General features: G+C 39.5%; 1 long non-coding RNA gene across 1 annotated transcript in view; it reads left to right on the forward strand.

Moving 5' to 3' along the window:
- LOC141995365 (uncharacterized) overlaps nt 1–19,555 on the forward strand; it is a 187,769-nt gene that overhangs the window by 10,176 nt on the left and 158,038 nt on the right. The window contains exons 2-3 of the long non-coding RNA XR_012641311.1: nt 10,621–10,699; nt 17,001–17,069. This is a non-coding gene — a long non-coding RNA (uncharacterized LOC141995365). The remainder of the gene's footprint in view (nt 1–10,620; nt 10,700–17,000; nt 17,070–19,555) is intronic.

Raw genomic sequence — 19,555 nt, forward strand, 5'->3', positions numbered from 1 at the left:
CCTTCCTTCTTAACATCTGAATCCCTCATTGCTTGGTTTCACACCTTGGACTGCCCAGGAAGGCATTGTGAGTCACTTTCATCCAGGGATCAGAGTCTGAGAGGTTCTGAACTAGAGAAATCCTTAACTTTGGAGGATTAATGATGAAGCTGGCTATCCAGACTCTTCAGAGATACAAAGGCCTTTCATTCTAATCATCCAAGATCCTGTTTAAAAAAAAATATTCCATGCCTAATCTGTGCTAAAGTGCCAACTTTTTAACCCTGTGAATGCAGACCTTAATTTCCAGGGTGTGGAATAGTACAAAAGAAAAACTCATACTAGAGCACTATCCTTTAGGACCTGATGTTCCTATTGTATCTTGGTGACACCCCAATTCATCAAAACACACAGCTTAATTTTGAGCACATGCTGAATGCCAATTGAAGTCAAGGGGATTTAAGCACATACTTAAAATTAGACATATGCTTCAGTGTTTTGCTGAATCAGGGCCTAAATGCATTAGTTCCCTGCCACTTTATGCTACTAGCAGACAGTATGTTGCATTTTGGCACTCTTAAAAAGAACAACATAAATACACTACTTCGTGCCTATCTGGAGCCATATCACACGGTGCTGAGTCTCTCTCAGTCATCACAAGCTGAGTAGGGTCAGGTTGCATCAATAGGTGGATGAGAGGCTGCCAAGGAACACCCAAATTAATGAGAGCTTAGAACATTCATCAGGATAGACTCTCTAGTAAGGATCTAGGGACTGATCCTTCTTCCCACAAGTTGCTCAGTGCTTTTAATTTGTCTCAGGCTACACGAGGTGCTGAGCCTCTTGCAAGATTGTGGCCATACACTTTTACACAACAACTGTATATTGAAGAGTGTAGACAAACCCACATACTTCTACGAGAGAAAGGCCATTTTTTCTGCATCCTGCCTGAAACAGTGTCATGAGGCCATTTATGATTCCATCGGTCATTCCCAAAAGCAGGAGGTGGGACCAGGTGGGACTAGGCAACTGATCCTATAGTCTCTCTATAGATGGGACTCTTATTGCAGCTGAACTCCATAGATACAGAGCGACAACTCTACCTGACGTCAGGATATCCCTGGCTCTCTGTCCTAAGGTTATATCTGAAACGGGCAGGACTAGCAACTTCTCTGCTTGGGAGCTGCTATAGAAGCCCTTCCTTGAAGATACCACTGCGGCTTTCTTCAAGGCTTGCGGTAAAATCCTGGCCTCATTGAAGTCAATGGCAAAATTCCCACCGACTTCAATGGAGCCAGGATGTCACCGTTGATGTGAGGTCTTTCCGACTGGATTATCTTTGGCCATTTTTGCTTATTCTTTTCATTCACTCTTCTTATTCCCAGTTAGTGACTTTTTGACTTTTTTTGTTGTTAGAATTGCAGGTCTCCAAGGGAAATTGGAGTCTTCAGAATCTAAACTGTTGTTTGTGGTGATGTTTCTGCTGCATACTTGAGGCTCATGATTAAGTTCTATACAAAATTAGAAAATAAGAGGTCAGTTCTACAGCCTTAACTACAGTGACCTGAAGAGCTCTGTGTAAGCTCAAAAGCCTGTCTCTCTCACCAACAGAAGTCGGTCCAATAAAAGATATCACCTCACCCATCTTGTCTCTCTACTGTGATTAAAGGCTGCTGAATTGAGCCTTCAGGAAGCAGCAGGTAGGCAGTATTGTCCAGCAGATAGAGCACAGTGCTGGGGTGAGGAGCTCCATGTTCTATTCCTGGCTCTGTCACTGACCCACAGGGTGATCTTCGGGTACTTATTTCACCCTTCCATGCCTCAGCCTCCCGATCTGTAAAATGGGGATCTTGACATTTGCCCTGCTTTGTCAGACACACTGATCTATGGAAAGGCATGGGAATAACGTTCTCATTTTAAAGAATGGTATTTTAATTATTTCAACTCACCAGAATATACGCATAGCAAAGATAAAAGTGCCTTATTTGTGTATGAGCCAATAAATAAATGCTTAGTTTTAAACAATACCAGCAAGAACATCCTGTACCATGGCTTGAAAAGAGGCATTTTTTCTTTGTTGTATTTGTATTTGTATTGCCTCTTGGGGCAATTACTGATACTTGTCTAAAAAGCCAGGACTTCTGGAGTATACATGTTCTATAGCGTAATATTGCAGTGCAATGCAGAAGCAAAAAGTGCAAAACCATAGGCAGTTTTGGGTATAGGTACATATATCATACCATGGAGCAAGTAGGAAATACGAGGAGGAAGTCTCTCTCCATAGAGATCTGGTGGTACCACACCTGAAATAGTGCATTCATTTCTAATCACTTCATTACCAGGAAGACATACTAGAGAAGTTCAGAAAAGAGCAAGCAAAATGGGGCTTCCAGAAATGGATTTATGTGAAAAGATTACGATGGGTATAAGCTTAGCAAGCAAAAGGCCATCTAACTACAAATATTTGAATGGCGGTCAGACCGAAAGATGGGAATTCTTTAGGGTGGGATAATTCGGAGTAAATGGATGAAATTAAGATGGAGAAAATGGAGGCAAACTATGATGGCTGGATGAATTTGTTAGGCCTACTTACAAAGCCACTCAAACTTTGTGGACTCTGATGTTCAATATTATCGGGTTAAGGAAAAAGGACAGAGAAAAATCCAACAAGAAAATAGAAAGGGGGAGTGAGTAAAATTCTAATGAAATGTTAAAATACAGTATCTATCCATCGTAAATAGTAGGTCACGCATGCCATTCTATCTCTTGCAGGGTGGGGGGTGATTCTTCTATCCCTATACAGTCAGACTTCCCTTTAGCTTGAAATTTGTTTTGCTTTTTTAAATCCTCCGTAAGAGGTGGGGAAAGTTTAAGTTACAGGAAGAAGGAGCTGTGAATAGAGCTGGTGGGGAATTTTATATCTATGCTGGCCTTATTGCCAATAGCCACATGGTTAGGGCACTCTGCTTGAGTGTGCAAGATCCAGGTTCAAGTCTGTGCTCTTAGCCAGGCACAGCAGTGACTTGCACGTGGGTCTCCCACAATTGGTCATTCTGGGGTGGTTCACTCCCTTTCTACAATTTTTTTAAAAAGCTCTAGTTTTCATTCAAATAATGAAAACAAATATTGAAACCTCATAATTTTTGCAGAATAGAATTCTTGTTTTCCAGTGAGCCCTATCTGTGAACTCTAGCTAGCTTTGAAAATCCTAATAATAGTCTGAAAGGGTCACAAACACTTGAACTGTCTGATTTTCCCCCAGCCCTACTGAATATAAAGACAAATGCTGACAGTGAGATGTATTAGACCGTGCAATAGTCTCCCATGTGGAAGTGATAGAAGCCCAGTCACATGGGACTCTTAAATCAAGATTGGACAAAACACTAGGCAATGTATTATAAGGAATGATCCTCAGCTAGCCCCAGGATCGATTAAACTTCCTAATAAGTGCTTATAGCCTCAAATTCTCTGCTTAAGGGTGGAGTGTAATTAGGCAGATTCCATCTCCAATTTCTGTGTAGCGAATCAGACAAAGCAGGTCCTTGTATTAATATATTGACAAGTTTCAGAGTAACAGCCGTGTTAGTCTGTATTCGCAAAAAGAAAAGGAGTACTTGTGGCACCTTAGAGACTAACCAATTTATTTGAGCATAAGCTTTCGTGCGCTATAGCTCACTTCATCAGATGCATCCGATGCATGCAGTTATTTATTCCAGTGAAGAGTGGATGCAAAACTCATTCTTTCTGATTTGGTGCTGTTTTATACTTTTTTTTGCACTGGGGTAAATGATGATTTAGTGTTCAGGGTGACCAGGAATTGGAACCACTATTGTCATATGTGATTTAATGATCAGTTAAAAAACAATGCATGCTACAGCATGTGTGATCTGTTCCATCAGCAACGTATACTATGCAAAAATTGTGATTTATAGTGTTGTCATAGGTAGATCACATGTAGTATCCATTCCAAACAGCCTGCTTAGGATTGATCCTTTCAGAGGTGACAGTTTACCCTCTGTGGCCAGCTGAAACTGGGATTTTTACCTTTTTTGATGGTTACATAGCTTAAGGAATAGTAGAAAACAGGTTGTCAAAATATGGCAAGGCACCAGAATCACAGAGTCACTGTATTGACTTGCTGACATTATTGCAAAAGGAACTTTTAATGACCCCTAGCCTGATGTCATCAACAGTAAAGACCCATGTACCATGAAAGAGATAACATTGGGTAAGCATTTCTTTCATTGAAAATGTCGTTCATGCTCGATAAGCTCTGAGCTACTGCAGAAAAGAAAGAAGGGTGGAAAAAATTGAAAAGAAAAAGGGGAAAAAAGTGGTTTCTGTCTGTTTTGTCCTACAGGCAGAAGTGCCAGGACAAATCAGCAGGTCTTCAGGGGAATTTCCTAGTTACAGCAGATGAAGCATCTCGTAGGCCACTTTGACGGATTGTTAATGTTAGTAGGGCTGAGTGTGATTAATATGCCTGCTCCCTCAATGACAGGGAGGAAAAGGTTCTGCTAAAACTGAGCAGAGGTGACTCTGCTGGAATTTGTTAGAGGTACACAGCAGAGAGTGAATTTGGTGGAATGGAGGCAGACCACTTTGAGCGGGGAAGCATGAGTCTTTCATGTCAGCTTCCCAGCTGTGGACTTTTGGATCAAAGCAGAGGTGCCACTGATTTGAAATGAAAGGTTGGGGGGTGTCCCTACTCTGAATTGGCACGGGGAACGATTGATATCAAGTTGGTTCCCGTTCCCCCATCTGAGAAAACAGTACAAAGAAGTAATAGCGCTGCTAAACTGTAAATGATTATGCGATTTTCAAACGTGTGAGCTGTCAGGTTAAACAAAAATAATAAGGGGTCGCTCTTTTGTCTGCTAACAGCTGTGTCCAACATTTGGATACTCGCACTAGGATTTTGCATGAGTCAAAATGAATGTATGTAATACCTTGACAGTAAATCTCTCACCACCATTAAAATATACTAATAAATGAGACTGATAAATGCGAAAGAGAAGCCATCGGAAAAGTCACGAGTGTCTGTCCAAAATATTAGGAATTAATATCTGCAAGTGGTTAGCAGGGTCAACGCAGAGTCTGAACAGTTCTGTTCACCATTCTGTTCAACAGGACCCGAGGGCAGATTTTCCTTCCACTTACATCAGTTTCACACCAGTATAGCGCCACTGATTTCAGTGGAGTTACTCCTAATTTTCACCAGCCTACAGGGGGAATAAAAGAGGCCATTGTGCTTTGCGTGTGCGCGTGCGCGTGTGTGTGAGTGGTTTTAAGACAGTAAAAACACTCTTCCTGTCTCTAGTTACTCCAGAGATAGAGACAACATAATCTGTGATACTTTGCCACCAAATAGTGCAGGTTGTTACTGATCACATACTAGCATGCAAGCTTAAAGGCAGGTCAGTCTACTCTTCTCAGGAAGAATCTGAGCAGGGAGAAGCACAATCAGCTGTAAGGTGCAGGGAAAGCGACACAGAATATAAAACTCACTAGCAACAATAGTAATCGACTAATTTGTATTATGATAAAGGTACAAGGCATGAAATGCTTAAAGTACAGAAACAAAAATATGCTGCTGATGATGGAACAGTTACAACCGGTAATAAGGAGAATATTTTCTTCCCGGGAGATAGCTTTACCTTTCCTGAGTCTTATTCAGAACCTTTTACTGCTACAAGACTCAGAAATTATTTGTGAATATAAGCCACATACTCCTTACATTACTAACTGGGTATATAACTCCATCGTCTTGATAGTTTTAGCTTACCAGTGGCTTCAGATGTCAACGAGCTAGTGGTGAGATATATATATATATATAAAAAAGGAACAATAAAGTTTTCTGAAACACCTCAGGAAAAGAGTTTCAAACAAAAGCCCTCAAGCTGTGGAACTCACTGCTGCAAAATATATCTGCCTGTTGAGGGCTAGAAGTATAGACGTCAATAGGCCCGTTTCATTGCCTTTGTCTGGAGTTGGATCGGGTCCCTGGACTACCACATTTCAAGGGGAACAAACTGTGGGCTAGATCTTCAAGCCTTCCCAAGCTACAGTCGGTTTAGGATTTGAGGGGGAAGCAAAGATGGATTAAAGCTTAGAGAAAAGTAAATAATGGATTTGTCAGTTTGGGGGCAAATTGAAAAATCCCCCTGAAAAATCAGTTCTGTTCTAACCAAAACGGATTTCTTAAAATATTTTGTTCCACCCAAAGTGAAATTTGATTAGTTTTTTCATTTTGTTTGCCCAGAAATGATTTTTTTCCAGTTTTTCATTTGGGCTTATTTTCAGTGTTTTTCACTTTCTCTTTTGTTTTGATTTCATTTTAAAAAAAAAGCTTAACATTTGAAACGAAATGCTATTTCAAAATTAAAAGTCAAAACTTTTCATTCTGAAACAGTTGAAATGAAGCGTTTCAAAGTGGCCAAAACAAACCATCTTGATTTTCTTGCTGAAGCTATTTGCTGAATTCGACATGAATTCACAAAAGTTCACCCAAAAAATCACTCAGCTCTATTTAAAAGCCACCTTTGCACTTCCCCAGTCCTGGGATCAGCTGGGGTCAGTTCAGCCTCTCTGATAAATTACAGCGGACTCTGAACTGATCTAATTGATTTCAAAAAATATATACTGGAACTGGAAAAGGTTCAATAAAGGGAAACAAAAATGACAAGGGGTATGGAACTGCTTCTGTATGAGGAGAGATTAATAAAACTGGGACTTTTCAGCTTGGAAAAGAGACGACTCATGGGGGGATATGATTGAGGTCTATAAAATCATGACTGGTGTGGAGAAAGTAAATGAGGAAGGGTTATTTACTCCTTCTCATAACACAAAGACTAGGGTCACCAAATGAAATTAATAGGCAGCAGGTTTAAAACAAACAAAAGACTGTGTCATATTTGTTGCACCGCTATACCTCTGGCATGATGTTCATACACTTGTGGCCTAATTCTTTTCAAAACATGTATGTTGCTAGCCGACTTACTGGAAGTCAAATCCATTTTTATTTCTTGTTGCTTCCTAATTGAGAGCAGCTAGTAACGCACCAATATCTTCTGTGGAAATTTTAACTAATGGTAAATTAAAGAATTCTGGTTAAATTGACACACATCATCTCCTCCAGCCAGAGTGACGATAAGGTAAAAATTAAACACAATAATGTTTCCTCGATGTTTCTGCTGAAGTAAAAACTAATGTAAAGAAGCAGAATCATCCCTGGCATAACTGCTGATTTCACTGGATTTACACCAGGACTTAATTTTGCCCAAAGTACCTGTGGCAGCGATGAGCAGAATGCGGCCTCATTTCAGAGATGGCGAAATGTTTTACAGTTAAACATGTTCACTTTATACAAGAAGATTATTTTCAGGATCTTGTAGGTTGTATTTAAAAATATTTTATTAGAGCTATTTCTTCTTTTTCACCTGTTAAGATAAGTGTTGTAGGTACCACAGGTACAAATGTGCTGGCCTGGGATGGAAGCTAAGAAAAAAATTCATAGTTTAAAACGGCACAGAGTTTAAGACCAGAAGGGATTGAAATCATCTGGTCTGACCTCTCGTATATCACAGGCATTTTAAATTTCACCTAGGTACCCAAATATTATGCCCAGCATCTTTAAAATGAAAAACATTTCAGTCCTCAGGAAACTGAAATCTCTTCAATAGACAGAGAATAGGAGAGACCAAGCGGTCACCAATGCCCACAGTCCCTGTAATGGAAGAGGACTGATTAAATGAAATATGCTGAGATGATCCCTGTAGGGAAACTATGCCCCACTCTACAAAAGAAGATGAAACCCATTCAAGATCTCTACCAATCTGACCTGGGGAAAAAATCTATCTCGATCCCAAATCTGGTGATTGGTATAACCCTGAGCAAGACACACAAACCAGGCATGTAGAAGGGCTTCTCTGTACCACTTCAAAGCATTGGTCCACCTTGTCTACTGTCCCATCTCCAGCTGTGGCCAATCACTGATACTTCAAAGTAAGGCAGAGGGGGAAAAAAAACAGAATACATTAAACCAATTAAAATCAGAAATAAATGTAAAACACCTTTAAAAATAAGATAAAATATTTTTTCTATATATAAAGTTGTCCTGGAACAAATCCTCAGCTTGTACAAATTGGTGTTTGCCCACTGGAGTTGAAGGAGCTATGCCATGTTACACCAGCTGAGGTTCTCTCTCAGGACTTTGAGGTCTATTATGTTAGGCTGTTCCATGACTAGAAGTGAAGTCTGGGTCTGATCATGAAGCTAGGGATTTCCCCTCCCAGTGGAATAAATATCCTGTTTCTAGCTCTGCAGAAACATACAATAATGGACTCTAAAGCTAAGCCATTATGTGCATCAGGGAGAAGGAGGAAATATTTATCTGGCAAGTTGATTTAAATGGGGGAAATGGATTGTAGTCTGTTACAGACAGAATAGTTAAGTTACTCCTATCTTTCTAAATACAGGTATAGACCCCAATCCTGCAGTAAACCCACTGTAGCTCCTGGGTTCCTCCTACATGGCTCTCATTTCAGAATTGGAACCCTAATGCGATATCACCAATGCAAATGGACATAAGAATCCCACCCAATTATATTCACATAAAATCATACCTAATTAGCAGCTTACACAATATCTGCTGCAATTAGAGAGATTAGAATGGTGGGACAGTCAGTCGACTATGCTATACTGAAGTAGGCTTTGTATGCTGACTGCTTATGGGCCAGCTATTGTGTGTTTTGGGGAGAAGCACTGACTATGGAAAAAAAGCAACCAGCCTATTCTCTTGGTGAGGGAGAATGCTGTGGTGTCAGCCACCCCAGTATGAAGTAGGGAGTAAAATATAGTGAATAGGAAGAGAAGAGGGAAGATTAAAGAAAAATAATGAGCCAAATTCTGCTCTCATCTAAGTGGCTCTAGATCTAGAGCCACCCAATGTCATCCATGAAGTTACCCCAGATTTACAGCCACCCAGTAAATGAGAGCAGAATTTGGCCCACTATTTGTCTGAAGCGTGTATTCCGCAGATGGTAAAAACTGACATAGCTCCATTGGCTTCAGTTCACAAGCTAAGGAGCTGAACTGATTTACACCAGCTGAGGACCTGTCCCACAATTTTTTGTGAGTGTTTGATAGGACCTAGTTTATCTAGGATTATGAAATTTGGAATGATATTGACGAAATGTTCACATTGTCTCTGAAATATAAAATATTAATACCCTCCTGCAATGCACTCTTTCAGTATCAGCAGAATTTCCTGTAATTATGCTTTATTGTGTTCAGCTTATTAATGACCAGAGTTGTTTTTGCTAATCCCAGTGGCTTCAGATACAGTTTTGTTTGAAAATGCAACATTTCGTTAACAAATCAGGCCCAAATTGTTATCGGCTTGTGTGTGGAAATGTATCTGGCTCGCCCCCAAGGTTTTGAGAACGTGGCCACTCCCCTTTAGTCATTATAGAAAGAGACCTGCCAAGATGAGAAATTACACCAGGAGGGTTGAATATTAGGATTAATTGTCTTGAACCAGTGCAGTGGAGCAGGTAGGCAAGTCAAATCGAGGTGGGGATAATGAGGGCCAATAAGCAGCCTTTATTGTCTTCTTTCATAAAGAAAAGTATTTAAAAGAAACTATTTCACATCTTTCAGCACAACTAAAATTGGAATTTAAAGCTTCTACGTTTTCAGCAATGTGAAAATTATAGTGTTTAATAAAGAGGGTTTTTTAATATATCTGGTTGAACAAAGATTGTCTGTGGGCCATTAGATATTTTTTTTTCTTCAGTAGCTTGGCATCATATATTCTCTGCACCTGGTAGGATCAGTGTCACCTTTTTTATTGATCTTTGACCGGTTCAGTTGCACATTTTTGAGTTTGTTTCAACTGTAAACTGTACCTACTGACTGCTCTGAAAACTCTGTTGTGGTAATTCATTAAAGCTAATAGTAAATGAGATGGAAAAGGTGGAGGATGACCCTAAAAATTCTAATGTAAGAATGATGTTCGGTTGATAAACACAAAGAGCACTCGTGAAAATTAAGATTTTTTAAGTATGTGAGTTAAAATAATCATAATCTAATATTCCATATATTTATTTTCATTATTGCCTTCTTTGATCCACTGCTTTCTGAAGATTCACCCTAGTGCCACAGAATTTCAATATTCACACAACCAAGAAACTCAACAAGCTTTTCCCTCGACAGCATATTCATTAACGACCTCCCCTTTGCACATACCTCACAATGGTCCGCATTCCACCTGACATTTAGAGAGAACTTCAAATTGAACTTAGTTTTGACCTCACTCCTTTACCCATGTGTTTGTTCAGTTGTCCATTTTTAGCAAAATCTGAGAAGAACTTACAAGATTTCAACACTATCAAATTCAAATCAAACAATCAGCCTCAACACAGTGACAAATCCTACACTCCATATTTCTTCCTTATTCAAGGAAACTGTCTTTGACTTTAGAAGGAGTTTTGCCTGAATGATGACTGAGTCAGTTATTTAGATTTGGTCTTCAGTCTAGATAAGTATCCTTACACTCCCTTTTCAGATCATTTAATATAGATGTAGGTATGTAATATTAAATACACACACAACTAATATTGTATTAATCTTCTGTTGCAGGTCACTGTACTGTTGTATTTCCCTGCTGAATTCCAAAGTAAGACAAACTGCACAATGCAATCCAGTGTCTTCCAATCAGGTAAGGGTTTGTTATTCAGATACTCAGGAAATGCATGCATGCCATATATCAGTTCCATTACAAAATCAGTATCACCACAATCAAAGTAAAGAGAATCCTCGTGTGTTTGATTTATCCTTATCGTCATTATCTCTTTCCTTGGGCTTAACTAATTAGATCTCTAAAAGCATATGAATCATTTGCGGGGCCATAGACTTTCTGGGTGACCTTAGTATCTCTGTGCCTTGTTTCACCAGCAGTAAAATGGGTGTAGTGATACTTCTGTACCTGACAGGGCTGTTGTGCAAAAAAAATTCATTGTTTGTGATGGGCTCAGATATTGCAGTGATGGGGGCCATCTGAGTGTTAAGATAAATTTCTTTCATACAAATTCAGAGATGCTGAAGAAGGACATTTCATATTGTTTGTGTTTGAAAGGTGATGTGAATATAACTAAGCAATCAAGCTATACTGTTTACCTTTCTTCAAGGCTTTTATGTCTGTTACTAACAGACAGTAGTGTGGCAAAGCTGTTACTATAGCACTAAAATTATCATTACAAAGATATAGCGAACATAGAAACCAATCCACAGCCCGCTGAAATCAAATGGAGGATTCCTGTTGACCTAAGTGAATTTGATCAGATCTATAGGAGATAGATTTCATTGATAACTAATCACCGAAAATGACTAAGCCTCTGGAATAATCTGGAAACAATTCATGCTTATCATTTGATTTTCATTGCTTCATCATGTATAAGGGATCAAAGAATAGAGTATCAAAAAGTAATTGCAGCACTGAGAGACTACTAAGTCTCTCTATGTAGGAAATATGTGACTTATTGTAGAGTTACTATTTTGTAATGATTTGTATAGCAGCACAGGTACGACGGTGTCTACATTAAAAGCGCTGAGTTATGTTCTGTAACTGTCCCATTATACTTTGCGGATAGCTTGGACTGGTGCCAGGGTACCCTGACAGGCAGCTAAGCTGCTGTTTAGTTTATTTTTGCACAGGTACTTTCGTCTAAAAGCCATCATGAACTTTCAAACACCCTTTCCCTCGCCCGTCTCCTGCCAGTTCAAACGGTCTGTGATTGTAGTTTGCTTGGGATTGTGGGAAACTTTCGTCATCTCAGTCAGCTCTTTGTGATGAGAGAGGAAGCTCCCCCAAGATTTATACGTTTCTCCCACAAGGGCCTTTTGTATCACTGTTCTCCAGCTTTTCTGTCCCAAATGAAGTTATCATATCATCAAGCTCAGTGAATGGCAAAGGCGGCCTTATCAATAATGGAACGTACTTCACTTTCCAGAACAAATAAGTTGGGAGACTACATCACTATCCCAGGACTTAATAGATTTCATTCCAAATACATTTTTCTTGTATCCACCAAACATCCTTCTCCTCTCCACCACTCTCTACCCACTCATTTTCCCGATCCTCTTTTTACCTCCTGTCAAGATACGTGCTTTTTGAAAAACTGGTTGTGATGTACCAACCGCTTTGAAACTCTGATGCTTCGACATATGATCACTTTTGCATGCAAGTGATCAAACGGCCTGTGTGTATCAATCCTATCTTTTCTATGCGCAGAAGACGATACACAAAAGTGATTTGTTTGTGTACACGAGAGGGAAGGCTGGGTTGAAATTCTGGCTCACAATTATTATCACGGTATTTCATGTTTTCCAGAGAAAAGGGGGAGAGGAACCCCTGTGCATTCCGTGCTCGCTTCAGAATGGCTACAAAACTTTTGCCAATCTTTTACTAGCTAAGGCAAAAACCAATCTCTGTATGTCCTATTATTTTCTCTTTCTCCCTTGTTGGTTGGACCTAACCCCAAAATAGATTCCCTCAATTTCTCTTTTGCATTAGTTCTATGCTTTGACAAAACTTAAATAATAAACATGTTTTATAGCTGAGACCACTTTACATCAAAGGCAGCAGGGTTTTTGTTTCCCAGAAGAATCATACTTTGAGAATGAGAATAAGAATAACTGAATCTAAAGAGACCAGTTTACATGTGGTCTGTAGGTTATCAGACATTATTAGAATTTTCCTCTGCTTTCCATTACAGCTAACGTCTAAAGCTGCTTTGCAGGAATTTAGCACAATCCTGCTCCCTTTTAGCTCAATGGCAAAACTAGCTGGTTTCAGTGAGGTTGCATCAGGGTGATCATTTCTTTCTGGTGTTTCACAGATAAAATTATTTTCCATTTTATCTATTTGAAATTGTCAATCAGTACTTCATTTTATTCTCTCTAATTTCAATTGGGTCTTGACTGTTCTGTACAAGGGTATATCATAGCAACATAGGACTGGAAAGGAACCTCCTGGGTCATTGAATCCAGTCCTCTTCCTAAGGGATCTCTGTCCTCTGATAGGAGAGTAAGTAAAGGGCAAAAGTCTCCTTGATTCTAGGCATGTGGGCGCAGAAAATTAAAATCTTTCCATAAGGCAGTGCCAAAGATGGACCAAGGTATTTCCATTCTGAGGAAAGTGGATTATATTTAGCTGAAAACACAAGAGAGCACCTCAGGACCTAGTTACACAAATAATAATAATAATAGTGAGTGTGTATGTATATATATTCACACACACACACACACACACACACACACACACACACACACACACAGATGCAGTGGTTTCCAAACTTTCCCCCTGCTCTATAAAATGGCATCCTCTGCACAGCCTGACCTGGCACATTTGGTGTGTGTGAGATTTTATAAAATGGCGCCCTTGGCCTACTTGGGATTGCTGTGACCTCATTTGCTGATAGAACAACCCCACTTGAGATCATGACCCACAGTTTGGGAAATGCTGTCAGATGCCTGACATGTTCTAGCAAATACAGGTCTGTTTACAAGCAACGATAGATTCGTGTGGAATACATGTGAAAATTCCGGTATCATGCTTGTTTTCCAGGCCAAAAAAAAAATAGACATTTTATCAAAAATTCCAGAGAAACTAAATAAGAGGTGATGCAAAGCTTTGTTTAAAGTATTTTTAAAAACTTCCATGTGAAATTCCACAAAATAATTTTTAATTTCATACGGTGCTGATTTTTCAGTATAATTTTTTTAAAGATATCTCCTCTATTAATTAGGATTTCCATTTAATGAGGATTTTAAATCCTCCAAGGGAGGAAGGCAGTTCCCATGTATGTGGATTCTAATATATACTGCATAAAAACACATTCATGGGAAAAACTGGATTCTTTTATTTGAAATTAATACTAATTCCGTTCTCCTTTTACACATACATGCTCTGACAGAAACACTGCCTGCCTTTGACTCTCCTGTGGTTTATCTTTATTCAACAGTTTATACAAAGTAACTTTTTAGGTTTAGGAAACCTTCAAAGTTTCTTCTTCAGGTATTGGGGTACATGAAGCATCTGATCTGCCGTGGAAGATATTTTAGCCATCATCTAAGATATGCCCTAAGGTTTATACTTAACATTTTTTTAAGCTTATAAAAAGATTAGTCATAAAAATGGTCTAATTGGCCAGAAGTCTCTCCAAACATTATGCTGAGATAAATCTGACCTGACTTTTGCTAATGTTTTGTAAGAGTAGAATACCAGACTATGTGGGAATAATTTTGCAGGTCCCTCCACCCCAGGAAACTAGCATTGCTTTTTAAAAAACCTTTTTGTGAATTTTCTATTTCCTGTTATCAGGGATTTTCTCTTCACCCTCACTCATACCAAATAATGCACTGAAAAATGTCAAAGGTTAGGACAAAGGGCCAGAGAACTAGCCACCTGCTATCTGGGCAGCATAAGTAGTGACAAGGTCAGGATTGAAGTCCATGAATCCCTTCATTACCTCAGTCTCCCACTTTCTGTTTCATTTTTAAGGTTGCCCTGAAATGTGAAGACTTCTTTTAATACCTTATAAGAGAGTTACTGTGAGAAAGGTGATCAAAAGGACTCTACTGACTTGGGTGCCCTTTATCTCCAAGGAAGGTGATGCACAGCATCTGGAGATGATGGAACGCATGATTAACATTACCACAGAGAATGATTAATATCTTCTTAAAGCACCTACTTCCAGATTATCCATCATTTCATTAGAGTGAGAAAAAAAAGTTCTTTCTGAAAGGGGCTGTGCTCCTGAACCATGAATAACTAACCCACCTCTTGACATGTTTACCAATTGAGGAACAGAGTATTAATATTATGTTGCACAAATGATTTTTTCCCCATTTCAAAAAAAAAAAAAAAGACAGCATTTTGGACAGTAGTTTAATAAAGCAGTTACGCAATTTTCATATGCATGTCAAGGTCTCATTTGTTAAAAATATTAACCCTTCCTTCTGACATAAACATTTATTTTATATTTTTGTCCTAAAATGTCCTAGCCATATTTTGTGGAAGGGATTTTTTTAATAAATACCAAAACATTGTAATTTGCATACATGTTCAACATTAAAAAGGGGCCTCTTTTGCCAGGATCTCTTAAAGAAGCCTGCTGCTTTCGCAGTGCAGCACTTCAGGTAGGTAGATTTATTTAGGCCTTTCAGTGAATCAGCTGCATTACAGTCCAGGCCCAATCTTGCAAAAAGACTCTCAGGAAGAGGCCTTCTCTCAGTGCTGATGAATTTGTTAGAGGCTGCACCAAATCCATCAGGAACCACAGGCTGGTCACTTTTGGATCCAAATGAAGAGATATGGGAGCCTGCTGAGAAACTGTAGGAGGAAAGAAACATCAGTGTAAATTTGGCAACCATCTCCCTGTTTACTGGTATCTGCATTTTTATTTTTATTTTTTATTTTTTGCTAATGGCACTGCACATCTCTAAAGTTCAGATCAATATAGTGCCACTTTGGTGTCATGCTCACATGCATAATATCTTCTTATGTTAATCCTATTTCCAGGGGGTTGTGACAGGTGGTGGTGATGCAGAATGCTGAACTGGTGATTATTAATCTTTTGATTTATCACATTGCAGTACAAATGTCTTTCAGATCAATAGGAGCTTACAGGAACTTTGTGTATGTTTGTGTCAATTTAACAGAAGTATCTGTGTAAATTAATAGTGTTATATATTTAATAATTTGTCATAAGCAACCTTTCCCCTTTTCCCTGAATCAGCCTGGTGAGTTGCAGATTTTACAGCACTTTCTTGCTGAAATGACATCCAAAAGGATCAAAACCATCAGCAGATGCTCTAAAACAGTACCTCTCCCACCACCCTTCTTCCTTTGTTAGAGTCTAGATTCACTTTTATTATAATGTGCCCAGATTCTATTGGCCAAAGTTTGAACTCTGGGCAGTCTCTTCTTGCTGTGTAGGTAACAACAGAAGCCAGGAGAAATGTCTCCTGAGAACTTCAGTCAAATGTTCGTTTAAATCCCTTAAAAACCATGAGAAGTGAAAACCAGCTTTCATCTTCCTGACTGTTTTCGGGATTGATGAAACAGCAGCCAGCAGCAAAAGAAAATGTCGCAATTTTTAATGCTTCTCAATATCCAGAAGCCTCTTCCTAATGCATAGGTTGTGCAGGTGGTGGTATAGGGGAGAATAATGGCTCCGGAAAGATACTTATGGCCTATGTGTTACAAGAGACAATGAACTTGAACACTTTTCTCTCCCTCTTTTCCTCCAAAGACCATGCACTTGCAACTCAGTTGTGCATGCATGAAAGTTCTGTAAACATTACTTAAACAGCAGCCAAAAGTGACCTTTAGCCAGCTCTGGCCTACTTCTCCTCTTGTTGGAGCTCAGCACTCCCACTCAGTTGACTACTTGTCCTACTCTTTGCCCTCTCTGCTCTGTTGCAGTCGTCCTGCTTTTTTTCCTCTATGCAACTGCTGTCCAAACCAGCTGCACCCACTACATCTTCAGCAGTGGACCGGAGAGGGTATTAATCATATTTTTGAGGAGGACACTCTGCTATTTATCTCCCTGACACCTCCAGCATTTGGGAGCCCAGTGCTGCGCACAGACCATTGACTAGTAATATTACACATTACCGTGCTCCATTGCCTCTCCCTGCCCTCTTCATTGAGTGGCTGTTCAACAGTGGAGTTGTGTTTGTTCAATCAGACATAATTTATACCTTTTTTGTTCCTTCTGGAGAGCCCTTGTTAATTTTAAGTTTAAGCACTGCATTTCCCGTATAATTCCAGCCCCAACGTCACTGACACTGAAGATGCTAAAACAGACCTGATTCCAAACTCACTCAAACACATTGGTTTTAAATCACCGGATAGATGGGTTAAAAATAAAATGTCAAGGGAGATCATCTCATGCACACTCTAAAGCTTCTAAGTTTCATTGCATATCTAATATATATGTCTTCTATCTTAAAAGGGAATTCCTATAACAACATATGGTACTGCGATCCCCGGGCTATTATCCAAAAGGCAAAGACTGAAAAGGGTAAGAGATTAATAATTCAGCTAATTTCTAGCAAGTTTTTTTTTAACTATTTAAAAAAAATTAAGGAGGAAAAAAATCTGTTGTACAGCAAAACAACTAATCATTCTTCCTGGAGTTTGTTACCCTGCTGGATTAATCAAACTGTGTAATGAGCGTACTTGGCTTATGATCTGCTTAATTTTATACCGTTTAGACAATATATAGAAATAGCAACTGTTATGTCTATAGGTTTGTGGGGAGGGGAGGATTATTCATTGTGTGGTGCATGTGATTTATTTGTGATAGGAAGTCCTTCCGAAATCAGCTCCAAGTTCCTGTCTCTATTAAGTAAATACAGAATTAAAATGTTATGTTTTAGCTTTTGCCTCTCGCAGAGCCCTAGGATGGATTATCAGCAAATGTAAATTGATGTGTCTCCATTGATTTCAGTGGTGTTGGGCTGATTTACACCACTTGAGAATCTGGCCCCTTATGTCTCAAAGCAAAATGTCCTGTTGACAGAGCAGGATTGGAGGCAGATCCCTCCAGATCCAATTAGCACAGTGTATAATAATACTCCTTACTCCAAATTCGCTTCAGCCCTCTCCACTCCATTGAAATTGCTCTTGCCAAGGTCTCCAGTAACTTTCACAGCCAAATCTCAAGGCCACTATTCCATTACCATTCTGCTTGACCTCCTGGCTGCTTCTGACAATGTTGGTTATAAACTCCTTTTTGAAACCATCCTCTTCTGGTTCTCCTACCTCTCTGCTCATTCCTTCACTCATTCAGTGAGTCCTCCTTACCTCTCCCACGCTTGCTGGGGTTCCTTTGGTCCTTGGTCCTTCAGGACTCTGTCCTTGATCCTCTCTTCTTCTCTATTTACACCCTTTCTGTATGTGACCACATCTGCTCACACAGCTTCAACTATTCCCTTGATATTAACAATTCACAATTCTACTTCTCTGCTTACTTGTCTTCAAGCATCCAGCTCTGCATCTTTGCCTTTCCCTCTGACATCTGCTTAATTTAATATGCATAATACTGAAAGACAACTTCATCACCACCATCTTCCCTGTCACTCAGGCCTATCAACTTGGGTGACATCTTGATTCCACCATTCCCCTTACCTTACATATCCAGGCAATGTCCAGATCTTGCCACTTCTTTCTATCGCATTCCCAAGTTTTAGACTTTCATCCCAGACTCCACAGTTAAAAGTCCACTCCAGGTTGTCATCACCTCCCATCTTGACTACTGTCACCCCTCTAACCTCCCTGGCACACTCTTTGAATCCCTTGAAAACGCAGCTGCAAAGATCATCTCCCATTTTGCGACCATGTCACTCTCTTCTTTCAATCCCTCCACTGGTTCCCCCTTTTTCAACTCATCAGCTTCAAGTTTCTGGTCCTCACCTTATAGCCCCTTCACAGCTCAAACCTTCCCTATTTATCTGCATTTATCTTGTATTTTATCAATTCTTCCCCACCGCCTCTGTTCTGTTAATGATTCCAGGCTGTCCGCATCTCACAAACGTATCTGCACTCTTTCTTCCATGCTACTCTTATGCATGGAATGCTCTCCATAAATCGTCTGTAAAGTCACTACCCTGTCCTCCTTCAAATCCATCCGGAACACCCTTTTCTTCCAACATGCCTACAGAAAATTGCCAACTAATAATGATGGAGTAGAGGGGCAGTGGGCTGATGTCTATTTTATTTGTTTGTTTATTTATCTTGTACTTAACACACACCTCCACACACACTAAATAACTTGCAGCCATCAAGTTCAAATTCAATGTAACCACATATTCCTATCATTATTGCCCTCAGTCTTCTTCACTCAATCCCTTCTCTTGCTTATTACACCCTCTTATGTGTTTTGTCTTAAATTATATTAAATGCTCTGTAGAGAAGGAATCACGTTTTCCTTCATGTTCCTATGGCACCTAACACACTGAACCCAAAGTCTCTCATATCTTCTACCCAAGAATCTCAAACAACCTCACAAATATTGATTCTCAAGCACCCCAAGACTGCATTATTTCCACCTTATAAACAAGGAAAGTGATGCACAAGGAGGTTCACAATATGATCAAGCATGGAATGAGGCAAAAATAGTATATGATCTTATAAGTAAAGACTGTGTCATAATGCATAGGCACAAAGCAGGGAGGGCATGAGCCCACAAAACATGAGCAACCTTAATTCTGGCATTCCCTAACTTTGCACTGCTTGACTTTGCAACATTAAAGTTCTTTGAACATAGTATTTTGTATGTAGTTTCCTAGGTTTAGAAAAAAAAGTAGACTTAAAATGGAAATTCCATCATGTTGACACCCACGTAGGTCATCAGAAGGTTGCAACCTTTAGATCTTTAGCCCAAACCTCTACCATTTGAGCTAATGGAGTCATTGGTAATAGTAGTAAGTTGTTATCCTCTGTGGGCCACCCACTGGACGGCAATGGAGAGAGACACATTGCCATTGGCTATTGCAGATATTTGGT

This window comes from Natator depressus, chromosome 10, assembly GCF_965152275.1.
Source record: "Natator depressus isolate rNatDep1 chromosome 10, rNatDep2.hap1, whole genome shotgun sequence".
In the NCBI taxonomy this organism is placed as follows: Eukaryota; Metazoa; Chordata; order Testudines; family Cheloniidae; genus Natator; species Natator depressus.